The sequence below is a fragment of the Acinonyx jubatus genome, chromosome C1 (genome assembly GCF_027475565.1).
Source record: "Acinonyx jubatus isolate Ajub_Pintada_27869175 chromosome C1, VMU_Ajub_asm_v1.0, whole genome shotgun sequence".
Lineage (NCBI taxonomy): Eukaryota > Metazoa > Chordata > Mammalia > Carnivora > Felidae > Acinonyx > Acinonyx jubatus.
Window position 1 is genome coordinate 6,711,410 of NC_069381.1, and position 14,031 is coordinate 6,725,440.

Sequence of the window (14,031 nt, forward strand, 5' to 3'; positions counted from 1 at the left end):
ACGCCAATGCTACACATTAGCACAAATCCACATTGCGGGGCCCCAACTTGCAGACCCCTGGGCCTGCTAGGTGTTCCATCCCAGCAAGGAGATACGGGGTTTCCCCTTCTTAGCTTGCTGCACACCTGACACAGGAAGAAGACCGGGGTGGTTTTCTGAGGTTGACCTTACGGCAAAGTCTAGTACAGAGTGGCCGTCACTGTATTTTATGGTCCAGGCATTTTGTGACCTTGAGTCCTCCCCACAGCTGCTGAGGGGTTTGCTGAGCTGGGATTTCGTCTAAAGATTTAGTTTTCTTTTTGCCGAGACACTGACAATTTGCCATGAACTTGCAGCTTCCACACCCACTGTGGTCGGGCTTGAGGAACAGCCTTCTCTGTTTTGACTTTATAAATAGTAAAGAGGGGAAGCTGAATTAATATTTCATTTTTATGTGGCCCCTTCACTCAAACCGGCCAAATTGCCGACTGCATTCGCTGATGACTCGACAAAAAGGCTGATATAAATGTCCCCAGGTGACCCCTGGCACGATCGAGCAGTCTAGAAAGAGACCAAATTAGCAGGTCCCCTGTTCTGCCTTTATGCTGAGTAAGCAGCAGGCTTAAGTTGCATGTATTTATTTGTTTGTTTGTTTATTTATTTATATTTATTTTAGAAAGAGAGCAGGAGAGGAGCAGAGAGAGAGAGAGAGAGAGAGAGAGAGAGAGAGAGAATCCCAAGCAGGCTCCACACTCAGCACAGAGCCCGACGCAGGGTTCAATCCCACGACCCTGGAATCACGACCTGAGCTGAAATCAAGAGTCAGACCTTCAACCAGCTGAGCCACCCAAGTGCCGCAGGCTTATGTTGCTTCTAAACACATTTTGTCGGGGTGCCTGCGTGGCTCAGTCGGTTGGGCGACTGACTTCGGCTCGGGTCACGATCTCAAGGTTCGTGGGTTCGAGCCCCGCCTCGGGCTCTGTGCTGACAGCTCAGGGCCTGGAGCCTGCTTCCGATTCTGTGTCCCCCTCTCTCTGCCCCTCCCCTGCTTGTGCTCTCTCAAAATAAGTAAACCATTTAAAAACAATAACAACAAGACAAGCCCCCCCCCCACCCCCCAGAGCTGCTGCCTGAGCTCAGCTCCCTGCCCCAAGTCAATCCCTGAGAGTGGACCACACTCTCCCCGCCTCCCCCCTGGACCATCACCACCTCAGCAGCCCCTCCGTTGCTGCTCCCAGCCCCCACCCAGGGCCCTCGGTCCTCTCTCGCCCTCCTCCTTCACATGCTCCTGGGCCAGAGACCCCAAGCGGCCCTGAGGCCTGACAGCCCCTCTCTCCCAGGGAGGGTGACTTCGGGGCTGGCCACCCCCCTCGGCTGAAGTTTGATGATGTGAAATCGGGCCTCTGTGCCAACTGGTTTCCTTTGTCCTCAATAAACATCAGGTTTTGTAATTAAAAAACAAAAACCCCCCAAAACCTTGGGGGCCCCAGGTGGCCCAGTAGGTTGGGCATCTGACTCTTGATTTCTGCTCAGGTCACGATCTTGCGGGTCATGGGTTCTAGCCCTGCGTTGGGCTCTGCACTTTCAGATTCTCTCCCTCTCTCTTCTCTGACCCTCCTTCACTCTCTCTCTCTCTCTCTCTCTCTCTCTCTCTCTCAAAATAAATAAACTTAAAAAAAAGCCAAATATTAAAAAAATAAAATAAAAAAACAGTCGTTACATGAGACTGGTACTAAGAGGCCCACAGAATCTTTTCAGGAATGACAGGAATGTTCTTTATCCTGATAGAGGCCATGTTTCAAGGTTGAGTACATTTGTCAAAACTCAGCCAATGCAGTTTACAGTTCTTAAGTTATGACTCCAAAAGGTTTATTTTAGTATTAGTTTTTATTTGAGAGAGAGAGAGAGAGAGAGTGGGAGAGGGGCAGAGATAGAAGGAGAGAGAGAATCTCCAGCAGGCTCCTTGCTCAGCGCGGAGCCCCACGTGGAGCTGTATCTCACGACCCTGGGATCGTGACCTGAGCTGAAATCAAGAGTCGGAGGCTCGACTGTGCTACTCAGGTGCCCCCAAAAGGTTTATTTTTAAGTCTGTATTTTTTTTTAATTTTTTTAATGTTTTATTTATTTTTGAGACAGAGAGAGACAGAGACAGAGTGCAAGCAGGGGAGGGGCAGAGAGAGAGCGAGACACAGAGTCTGAAGCGGGCTCCAGGCTCTGAGCCGTCAGCACAGAGCCCAACGCGGGGCTTGAACCTATGAACCGTGAGACCATGACCTGAGCCAAAGTCGGATGTTTAAACCGACTGAGCCACCCAGGCACCGCCACACTCCTTTTCTGTTTTATTTGTTTGAGTCATCTCTACACCCGCCAAGGGGCTCACACTCACGACCCCAAGATCAGGAGTCACGTGCTCCTCTGAAACAAGCACCCCCCCCCTTTTTTTGTTTTGTTTTGTTTTGTTTTCAACGTTTATTTATTTTTGGGACAGAGGGAGACAGAGCATGAACGGGGGAGGGGCAGAGAGAGGGGGAGACACAGAGTCGGAAACAGGCTCCAGGCTCTGAGCCGTCAGCCCAGAGCCCGACGCGGGGCTCGAACTCACGGACCGCGAGATCGTGACCTGGCTGAAGCCGGACGCTTAACCGACTGCGCCACCCAGGCGCCCCAGCACCCCCCCCCCTTTTTAAGTTTCTTTCTTTCTTTAAGTAATCTCTCCACCCAGTGGGGCTCGAATGGACCCTCCACACTCTCGTCCTCGGCCTGGCTGTTCCATGCCAAGTGTTTCCCCTGGCACAGCCCTCTCATTTTCCTGACGACCACACATTCAGGAGGTTCATGTACGAGTGAAGGCCTGCACGTATTTATGAGTGTATTTAAGACGCAAACCAGACGGCAGAGCTGGCTTCAGGGGCATGAGACCCACGCAGCGACACAGTCCCCTCCCCCCACCCCGTGTTCACAAAGGCCCCACGTGCCACTTAATGCTCTGCCTGCACCACCTTGAAAGTCTTAATATTTTTTTTAAGTTTATTTACTTTGAGAGAGAGAGAGAGAGCAGGGGAGGCACCGGGAGAGAGGGAGAGAGAGAGAATCCCAAGGAGGCTCTGTGCTGACTCGAGGCTCAACCCCATGAGCCGCGAGATCGTGACCCGAGCCGAAATCGAGAGTCTGACACTTAACCGACCGAGCCACCCAGGCGCCGCCCCGATTCTTAATAATTTTTGAACCTGGGGCCCCACATTTTCATCTTGCATCAGGCCCCCCAATTATGTGGCCGGTCCTGACTGGTGGCAACACCCAACCCTGGGGAAGAATGAGAGCAGGAAGATTCTCTCGTAACCTTCTGTCTGCAAGCCCTCAAACGTGGGTAACTTATGTGTGTATATCCAGCGCGTGAGGGGAGATGTTTAGGGAGAATCCAGGCACCCAGTGGAGAGGGTGTGGGCTGGGAACGGGCAGAGTTGGGTGGATTTCTTGTTTCTAGCAAGTGAATTACCTGTCCACTCACCTTGGGTAAATTAATTACTCTGCCAAGAGTCTCTCCTCCTGGAAAAACAAATAAGCACACAAACTGGGAATTGTTTCCTACCTCCTAGAGCTGCCCGAATGGAACGAGTCCGCGGTGTGAAGGTGCTTGGTCGGGAACACGGGTAACAAACAGCTGCTTGTTACTGGGTGAGCATGAGGGGGGACGGGCGGGGCAGAAGTGCCCTGGAGGACCCACTAGTGACTAGAGACAAGAGGCTGGGGTCAGAAGTCTCGGCTGAAACATTCTGGGCGACAAAGTGGGAGAAACCAACTCCGATCAGCTTCAGCCGGCAGGGACCCTGGGCAGGGGGAGAGAGGATCCAGCTTGGTTGTGCCAGGATGGGAAGCCCCCCCAACCCCCACCCCTGCAGGACCTCGCAGCAACACTTGTCTCTGTACTTAGCGCCCAGCGGGGAGGCCTCCGGTTACCGCCTCTCTCCGCTGAGCCCAGACCCCTGTTGCTAGGGGACCGGTAACTGGGCTGGGTGCTCCTTGGGTGAGGGCAGGTGGGTGGGGGCAGCAGCCCAAGGCGGCAGCAAGAGGAGATGGAGGGGACAGGACAGGTGCACACCCACTCGGACCAAAGACCAAAGTGGGGGGAAAGAGTTGCCACGCGGTTGGCTCTCACTTTAGCTGCATGACCACAAAACCTCAAGGGGCCTTCTGCAGCCCCGAAGTCCCACCCCTGGGGGGTCCTGGGGGGTCCCTGGGGGGACTTTCCACACCCTCACTTCCCGCCCCTATTCTCAACATCTCCTCCCCTCTCCTCTGTCAGCCAACGAGCTCGCTTCCTACTTCACAGAACAAAAACCCACAAAACCCAGGAGAGAAGTCCACCCACTCGCGCGATGCAGCCACCAGCCTACGGACAGCTGCGCCTGCCCCTGCGCCCCCTGCCTGTCGCTGGACTGTCCAGACACCCGGGGCCCCGCCCCTCTGCGGGGCACCCGCTCCCGCTCCCTGCTGCTCCGCGACCCCATCCAGCGGTAGCGCCCCCTGCAGGCGCTGTTTTCTCTTCCGTCCCTTATTCCCACCAGGCTGCTCTTCTATCGGAAGACACCTTTCTTCAGGGTGTATGGGGTTCGCTGAGCTACTCTTTCTGCTTTTTGGAGGGTTTGGATTTTTTTTTTTAATATCCCGTTCAGGGGCCGCCCTCTCTGCCTGCTCCCCTTCTGTTCCTTGCCTTTCCCTCCTTTATAATTCAGTCCAAAGGGCACGAGGGGGGGAGCGGGGCGGTGGAGGGGGGAGAGGCAGCTGTCCTGGGTGGCCGGGTGGGGTGTCCGACCCACAGTCTGGTGAGGGGGGAGTCCACACGGGTGGGGAGGGTGGCCTGGTGGGAGGTATCAGAGCCTGGGGGAGGAATGAGGGGGGGGGGAATCCTTGCATGGGGTCATCGCCCAGAGTGTGGAAGGCAATGTGTGTGGTGAGGGCAGCAGCTGCGTGATGGGGGGGGGGGGGGTGCAGCCCAAGCAGGGTAAGGAGGGCACCCCCCTGCTTCGTTCTCCAGAGCACCAACTGCCACGGGAGGTATTACAGATGCGTTTGTTTGTTTCTTGTTTATTTCCGAATCTGCCCCGCCCCCCACCTGAATGTCCCGCAGGCAGAGTCGTTGTCACCGCAGTATCCTCAGGGCACAGGACCGTGTCTGGTGACATTTGGCAACGTGTGTTGAATGGACGAGTGAAACTTGGAGCCTCGTCCCTTGGTGGTGGCACAGACCGCGAGGCTTGGTGACACCTGCAAGGGGCAGCGGGGGAGAGGGGAGAAGTGAACCGTGAGGCGGGTTTCTGCTTTGGCCAGGGTGTCAAGAGGGACCGCTCTCACGGAGGCAGGAAGGAAGGGAAGGACCGGGCTAGGTTGGGCAGGAAATTGGGCCGGGGTCAGATTCCGCTGAGGGGACTGCCAGCGTCCAGGTGGAGATGCCACAGGGCTGCTGGGGAGGAGCTGGGGAGCTGGGAGGGAAGCGCTGGAGGGCTCCCCTGTCTGGGCACAGGAGCTGCTGGGAGGGTTAGAAGCTAGAGGCCGGGCTGAGCGGCCCAGCACCGAGCTCAGCCAGAGAGCGGCTCTGGAACAATCTGCCTCTTGCGTGAAGGAATTGAGAAAGGAATAGGAAGGCTGAACGTACAATATATTCTCAGCAAAATGAGCTTCGCTGCTGCAATACGTGCCCCCAAATCACCAGCAGCCCAAGCACGGCAACCCCGGGGTGGAGGCGCACGTCCCTACCCCCGGAGGACCCTGGGCAAGGAGGAAAGGGAATTGCCTGCGTGCGGGCTCATCGGCGCCTTCGCCCAACGCGCCGCCGGGAGCGCGTGCGGGACGTCGCTGAGCGCCGACGGGACGGTGGTGGCGTTGACCTCCTGCCGCCACCAGGTGGCGCCCATGCCTTCCTGGAGCCCGAGCGGGAGGCCCCGAGCTGAGCGCCCCGCGGGAGGACTGGAGGGTGGCCCCGCTCCGGACCCACCTCTGCGTCCTTGTCGGGAGCAGCCTCGCGTCCCACCCTGCGCTCCTTTGGGGGTGGGGGTGGGGGTGGGGGTGGGGTACACCCAAAGCTGGCTTCCGGACCAGAGGGCACTGGCAGCCCGAGCCCCCAGCAGACTTAGCCTTCTATCCGTACTCAGCCACTTAATACTGCCTGAACGGAGGCATGTGGCTTCACGTCTGCCTCAGTTTCCTCGTCTGCAAATAGCAGCGTAATCCCCACCTCACAGGGGTGTTGCAGAGATTAAATCACGTGGTGATGGTGATATACATATATTGAGCTTTTTTTTTTAAGTTTATTTATTTTGAGAGAGAGAGAGCGAGCATGGAGGGGCAGAGAGAGGGGGGGAGAGAGAATCCCAAGCAGGCTCTGCATTGTCAATACGGAGCCCAGTGTGGGGCTCAAATCCACCAACGGTGAGATCATGAGCTGGGTGAAACCAAGAGCCGGATGCTTAACGGACTGAGCCCCCCAGGTGCCCTGTCTTGAGCTCTTACTAAGGGCCGGGCATTGTTCTAACCGCTTTACATAGAACACCTCACGTTATTTATTTAATTTATTTCTTAATTTATTTTAAGTGGGCTCCACACCCAATGTGGGGCTTGAGCTCACAGCCCTGAGGTCAAGAGTTGCAGGCTCCAGCCAGGTGCCCCCATAACACCTCATGTTAATAGTTCCCTTCTACGTGGAGCGGCTTGTGACCCGAGGCTGGGTCTCCTCTGCAAAGGGAAGGAGGCGTCCCGCTGGCCCCGGGGTGCTGCTTGGTACTGGGGGGGGGGGGGCTGCCATCCAAAGAGGGCAGAAAGGGGCGGGCACGCCTTTGAGGCTAGAGGCCGGAGGGCCTCTCTCGTTTGCAGTCTGCAACCCAGCAGCCCGGCCTACGGGGAGCGGAGGCAGCGGTGGGGGGGGGGGGTGCAGAGCCCACCCACGGCCCAGAGAGCAGCAGAGGGACCGGTGACGCAGACGGTGCCTCCGGGCCTGTCCATACCTGGCTTCTGCTGTGGTCTGGCAGCCCCAGAGGCTTCTGGGAAAGGGACCCCTGTCGTGACGGGTGAGTGAAGGCCACAGCACGACATTGTGGTTTCGACCTCAGAGATGGGGAGTGGGGGGCCGCGGTGCCTTCTGTACGGGTGGCCAGGTTCCGTGGGCCTGGGGGGCTCCATCTGCGACTCTGTGGGATGATGGGGACCTGGACGTCGTGTCCCGGGGCCGGGAGAGCTGGGGTCCAAGTGAGGGCTCCGGTGGGGGGGGCCTTCGGGGCGTTGTCTCCCCGCTCCTTGACCTCACCCCTGCCTGGGTACCTCTTCTCCTTGCTCTCATTCTGACGATGCCTGTCAGGTGTGAAGCTAGAGGACTGGGGCTACCCCGAGTCCCCGGCTTGAAAGGGAAAGAGGGTTCTGGACTCATCTGGAGTTCTGAGTCCTTTGGGCTGTCAGCCGGCTGAACCCCCTCCCTGGTACCACCACCCCCGTCTCTAACAAAGGAACCAGGGCACTTGGACCTTCCGCTCACACATTGCAGGAAACAGGCTCTCAAGGGATGAGCTGTCGGTCGGCAGCCTTTTCTTACCACCCATTCCGATGTGCTCAGACCAAGGAGCCAGAAACAGTGCTCCCCCTCCGCCCTCCCCCCGCCCCCCTGTCCGCTCACAGGCCCAGAACAAAAACACACCACAAATAGAAATCAAAGTCTGAGAAAGGATCAAGGAGCCATGACCCGGCCGTGGGAAAGGCTGTGTGGCCTTGGCCGAGTCGCTTAACTTCTCTGAGTCTGTTGGCCCGTCTGTAAACGGGGGTGGGCGTACTAACCTTGAGGAGCCGCTGTGAACAGGTGAGAGGAGATGTCAAGTGCAGGACACAGATGTAGCATTTGCTCTACAAGACACAGCCCCTAAAAATACAGCGGAAGGGTCTTTCCTGGACTCTCCCACCAGCACCCTCACCCCACGCCCCCACAGCCCGGGCTGGGGCTGCCCCCTCACCACTTTCCTGTAAGGCTGCGGGTGGAAGGGCGGCCAACGCCCGGGGAGCGTTTCTGCAGCCTTGCTCTCAGGCTCCACTTCCTGTTTTTCTCCCCAACGAATTTTGCACCATTGCCCTTTCGTCAGCGCACGCTGGGGGGTGGAGAGGTGAAGGTGAAGGTGAAGGCCGAAGCCCGCTGGGGGAAGGAGCCCTGGGGGGCGGAGGATCCCAGGGGTGGGGGCCTCAGGAAGCTGGGGAGAGCAGCGTATTCCATGCGTTGCGCCATCCAGCTGCCAGGCTCTGGGCTCTGTGGTCTCCAGCTCGGAGCACAGGCAGCAGCGGAGGTTGGGAGGCTGGTGGGGGAAGCCGGGGTGGGGGGGGCGTGGGGGGGTGCGGCTGCCAGATGGGAGGAGCAGAGGCGCCCTCCTTCCCATCCTCATTCTGGAAGCAGTGCTTTTTCCTAGACGTGGGAGCAGAACCTACGGATGGACCGATCCAGGCTGAACCCCCATGTCTGGTGACATGAGGGGTGGAGGGGCCGCTCTGGAAGGTGAGTCTGGACTCCCTGAGGCTGTCAAGCCTCTGAGCATCTGGCTCCCAGTCCCTGGGTGTTGGGCGCCTGCTGGAAGGAAAGGAAGGAGCTGTTCCCACGCTGGTAGGACCAGGACCTTTGTCCTTCCTCTCCCTTGGCTGCAGACCCCTGACCCTTCTGCTGGGCAAAGCCTGTCCAGCCATGACTGGCTCATTCATTCATTCATCCCACACTTCTACAGACTCACTTGTAACACTCTGGGTGCCGACACCGAGCTCACGCCGGGATGCCAGCCCGATCCACGCGGAGGCCCCGCTCTGAGGAGCAGCCAGCACCCTGGCAGTCGGAACTGAGCAGACCGAGTGCTACAGTGGGGGATGCTGCAGCCTGGAACAAAGACCCTTCTAGACAGGGGCCACGTGGGCGATATCTGTGCCAACCGGCCAGGCAAGGAAAGAGGCAGAGAGGGCAAGAGGAACAGTTGGGAAGGGCAGTCCAGGCAAAGGGAACAGCATGAGCAAAGGCCCAGAGTCAGGGAGCTTGGGGTGGTCCGGAGCCACAAGTCGCAGCCCTTGGTGCAGCATGAAGGGCGGGGGGAGGTGGTGGGAGATAACCCCAGGGGGCTAGTCCAGTTGGCTCTCTTGATTATTAGATGTCTTAAGTTTGTTCTCCAGCCGCAGCCGAGCCCATGCCCCAGGGTAGGTCGCTGTCCCAGCAAATGAGTGACCCCAAGAATCAGAAATCAGTCGCTGACCGCTCAAGCAGGAAAGGAGACTTTATAGCAAAGGCACAGGATGTTCTCATGGAGCCCGGACACGCAGCCCAGTTTGGAGCACGGGCACTCAGAGCTCTTGGATTCTTTCTCAGCACCGCTTGCTTGCCTGTCCCATTTGCCCGCCTGCGTCCCACCTGCCACGCTGATGTGGCCTGGATCCCTTCTCCCAGAGAGAACTATGTCCGGGTCCCAAACCCCGGGAAGCAGGAATCGGTTATGGCCAGTGGTCAAGTTTATATGCTACATTTCTGTCATGACAAAGCGAGGAAGGGCTACGAGAAAAGGGGGCCAGATGGACAGCCAAGAGCATCCACTCTCCATCACACACACACACACACACACACACACACACGCTAATTCCTTCGGCTTTCCCCAGATATCTCCATTCTGATTGGTCTTGCTTAATCGTTATACCACAAAGTCCACCGCAAATATCTCGTCTCCCTGCCAAATGGGAGGCGATCCAAGTCAGGTCCAACTATCGCGTCCAGGGCTCCATTCTCAGAGCCGGGATCTTCAGCTGACACCCGGTCCTGCCTATTTCTACGGAGTCTCATCTAAGGTGGCTCCTTGGATCTGTCTCAATCTATAGGCTAAACGATCAGTTTAACGTCTCCTTCCGTGCTTGATCTCTAGAGCAGAAAAGGGAAGGAAGATACAGAGAACACACCCTGGTCTTCTAGCCAGGAGGAGTAAATTGAACCTCAGGAACAAGATATTCACGGGGTTTGCTTTACTGGTTACCTTCCTCGGCTTCTTCGTCGGCAAACATGGCTGCCCCCGGTCCTGCCCACTGGGAAGGGATCCCTTCTCTGGGGTCTTGCAGACCTGCCCTTGAGAGATTCTTGGGACACCTTGTTCTAGGAGGGGACACAGCTACCCGGGAACCTGCTTCACGTTGGTGCTGGGATGTGGGCTTAGGAATCACCCAGAGGGTAAGCCATCACAAGCCCCAGTTTGCCAGGTTTTAGGGTTTCCTGGAGTTTCAATTCCCACAGAAGCTTAGCTAGTTGGCTGTCAGTTTTGTTTTGGGTCATGTCATTGACCCAACAAACACTGCCATGAACTCCTGTCCAGTAGAATATTCAGCCACAGACTGGGCCATCCCCCAGGGCTGGGGTTTCTCAACAGCAAGCATGGTGGCTGGTTTTCTTCTTTCAGCCTAAAGGTGAGGAGAGGAAATCATCATCTAACCTGGGCGGAAAGCAGGCTTTTTATCTAATTTCTCTTTTTTTTTTTTTTTTAATTTTTAATGCTTATTTATTTTTGAGAGACAGAGAGACACAGCGTGTGAGCAGGGAAAGGGCAGAGACAGAGAGAGAGAGAGAGACACACACACACACAGAATCCAAAGCAGGCTCCAGGGTCCGAGCTGTCAGCACAGAGCCTGATGCAGGGCTCAAACCCATGAACTGTGAGATCATGGCCTGAGCCACAGTCGGACGCTTAACCGACTGAGCCACCCAGGCGCCCCTAATTTCTCTTGAAATGCTACCCCTACCTGCCTTCATGACACTTGACAATGAGAGGCTAAAGGGCCAGAGGTTGAGGGTTATTCACTCCCGTGGCTCTTCCCAAATATCCCTGTTCCACTTGCTAAGTTCACAGACTTTTGTGTTTGGTGCGTTAACCCTAGGGTCACGCACAATGTGGCTCTTGCTATGCGGCAGGTTCATGACTATTTGATGCGTGGTTGTCACTGGCTATAGAAAAAAGGACTTCCCCCAACATAGTTAAATATTTGCCCCGCCCTTCCCCCCCCACCCCGATCTTGAGCAGAATTGAACAAAAGCTCATGTTGTGGCACCTTCTGAAGGCTGCTAGAAGGAATCCACATACTAATATGCCAGACAAGTTTCTTAAAGCGTCCCCCTTGGTTGGCACATGTTCTGAGTCCCGTGAGATCACTGAAGACATGAACTGATCTGTTACCACCGGCAAAAACTGCTGATGTTCGTCCAGGGAGTGGGAATCCGCATCACCCTTCTCTCTCAAGTCTCTCTCACGTCACCCCAGTTTCAATACCTTCTTCAAAAAGAGGCTTCTTGGGGGTGCCTGGGTGGCTCGGTCCGTTAAGCGTCTGACTTCAGCTCAGGTCATGATCTTGCGGCTCGTGGGGTCGAGCCCTGTGTCAGGCTCTGTGCAGACAGCTCGGAGCCTGGAGCCTGTTTCAGATTCTGTGTCTCCCTCTCTCTGCCCCTCCCCCGTTCATGCTCTGTCTCTCTCTGTCTCAAAAATAAGTAAACGTTAAAAAAAAATTAAAAAATCAATCAATAAATAAACATTTAAAAAAACGAGAAAAAATAAAAAGCTGTTTCTTTCCATTCCATTTCGGATGCCCACTTCTGTATTAATTCTGATTGTTTTTTTTTTCCAAAAAACAGAAATCAGGGAGCCTGGCTGGCTCAGTCAGTAGAACACGTGACTCTTGATCTCAGGGTTGTGAGGTCGAGCCCCATGTTAGGTGTCGAGATTACTTGAAAAACAAAAACAGAAACCAACTCAAGAGGGTTTGTACTGGGTTGAATGTTATCCCCCCCCCCCAGATTCATGCTCACATGGAAACTCAGAATGTGACCTTAATTGAAAATAGAGTCTTTGCAGATGAAATAAGATGAGGTCATCCTGGATTAGGGTATCTTTATAAGAAGAGGGAAATTTGAACACAAACACAGACACATGGGGAGAATGCCAGTGAAGACGGAGGGAGAGATCAGAGTGTTGCATCAACAAGGCATTGAACGCCAAGAAGGCAGCACCAGAAGATAAGAGAGAGGCCTGGAACAGATTCTCCCTAGAGCCTCTGTAAGGAGCCAGCCCTGCCAACATCTCAATTTCAGACTTCTGGCCGCTAGAACGATAAGAGAATAACTTCCCGTCGTTTTAAGCCACCCAGATTGTGCTAAATTGACACAGCGGTCCTGGGAAATGGATACAGATTTTAAGCAAAATAAGGGAATAAAGCCTAAGGGTGTGAGCGACTTTCAGAAGAACCCAAGGGCAGGGGCACCTGGGTAGCTCAGTCGGTTGAGTGTCTGACTTTAGCTCAGGTCACGATCTCACGGTTCGTGAGTTCGAGCCCCGTGTCGGGCTCTGTGCTGACAGCTCAGAGCCTGGAGCCTGCTTCCGATTCTGTGTCTCCCTCTCTCTCTGCTCTTACTCTGTTCGTGCTCTCTTTCTGTCTCTCAAAAAATAAATAAACGTTAAAAATTTTTTGAAAAGCTTATTTTATTTTTGAGAGAGAGAGACAGAGTGTGAGCAGGGGAGGGGCAGAGACAGAGGGGGACACGGAATCCGAGGCAGACTCCAGGCTCTGAGCAGTCAGCCCAGAGCCCGACACGGGGCTCGAACTCACGAACCGCGAGATCGTGACCTGAGCCCAAGTCGGATGCTTAACCAGCTGAGCCACCGGGGCACCCCTAAGATCGGCCTTAAAAAAAAAAAGAACCCAAGGACAAGAATAGAGTGGAACCTCAGCAAGATACACGGAAAGGAGCTGAAAAGTTGCCTGAAATCGTATCTCTCACCTGTGACTGTCTCTTCCTCTCTGTACATCTGCTTCCTGATTCTCAGTCTCTGTCTCTGCACAGCAGCTTCTCTGATGGCTTCAGTCCTTTTGAGCAGCGTAAGCGACCCACAGCTCCCTCGCGTGAGTGCACAGCACCCAAGCTCCAGGCACCCGAGGAATCATTACTCTGTATTCCTAAGGGAACCGCTGGCTGGCGAACCTGGGGCCAGGTGACCAGCCCCGGGCCATCAACTTGGGCATGCTTAAAGGCAAGGACATCTGACCAGAGACGGTGTGGAGAGCCACGTGGCTCAAGAGTCCCCTCCTGCTACACCCACGTGCACACATAACACTGCCAGGGGGGCGACCCTGCACAGAGGCAATTCTGCAGGGAGCGTTGTTCGCTTGGTGACGTCATCCTTTCCCATGATGCTACAGGCTTCAGAAGGCCGTCTTCGATGGGTGCACACCATTCTGTCAGGTGGGCGTGCCATGGCTTCCTCTGGACAATTCTGGCCCAGGGGAGAAGGCGGGCCCTTCACAGGGTTAAGGTGACACGCTTTCGTCCTCCCGTTTTTGGTTCAGTGCCCAACCTCCTGCTGCTGCTCGGCCAATAGACTTCACACTCTTCCCATCACCTGACTTCGGGGGCCTAGGAAGGCTGCCACTTAGGGCACTCCCACCTGCCCGCCGGTGACCTTGGCGAGTTACCTACAGCATTGCCTTAGTTTGTTTGCCTGTGAAGTCAGGATAATAACAGCATGTGCTCCACAGGGGGCTCCAAGGGGAGGAAACAGGACAGCCTGAAAAGCATGATAATGCTGACCGCTCACCATCGTTCTGCTTCGGTTCAGTTGCCGTGTAGCCAGATTTACTGGTTGCGTGATAATCCCCCAAACAAACGAGTGTGCATTAGTTTCCTGTGGCTGCTGTAACAAAGCACCACAAACCCTGTGGTTTAAAAAACAAAAACCACACAGAAATTTGGGGTGCCTGGCTGGCTCTGTCAGTACAGCGTGTGGCACTTTTTTTTGTTTTTTTTAATGTTTATTTTGAGAGAGAGAGAGTGCGCCTGCGTGCGAGCTCACGAGCGGGGGAAGGGCGGGGGGGGGGCGGGGACAGAGGCTCCAAAGTGGGCTCTGAGCTGACAGCACAGAGCCCGACGCAGGCCCCGAACTCGTGAACTGTGAGATCATGACCTGAGCCGAAGTTGGAGGCTCAACCGACCGAGCCACCCCGGCGCCCCAGGCATGTGACGCTCGACCT

The 14,031-nt window shown here is 55.6% G+C and overlaps 1 long non-coding RNA gene across 5 annotated transcripts; it reads right to left on the reverse strand.

The window, feature by feature from the left end:
- Positions 1–6,323: 6,323 nt before the first annotated feature.
- LOC113599546 (uncharacterized) lies at positions 6,324–13,801 on the reverse strand. 5 transcript variants are annotated; one of them, XR_008291996.1, is made up of 5 exons: positions 12,785–13,801; positions 10,002–10,419; positions 7,798–9,889; positions 6,978–7,160; positions 6,324–6,418 (listed from the first exon to the last, which is right to left on the reverse strand). It is a non-coding gene; the product is annotated as an uncharacterized LOC113599546 (long non-coding RNA). The 5 variants fall into 5 exon arrangements; XR_008291995.1 differs by having other exon boundaries at positions 7,798–8,569; positions 8,730–10,419; XR_008291994.1 differs by having other exon boundaries at positions 7,798–8,572; positions 8,730–10,419.
- Between the last annotated feature and the right edge of the window lie 230 nt (positions 13,802–14,031).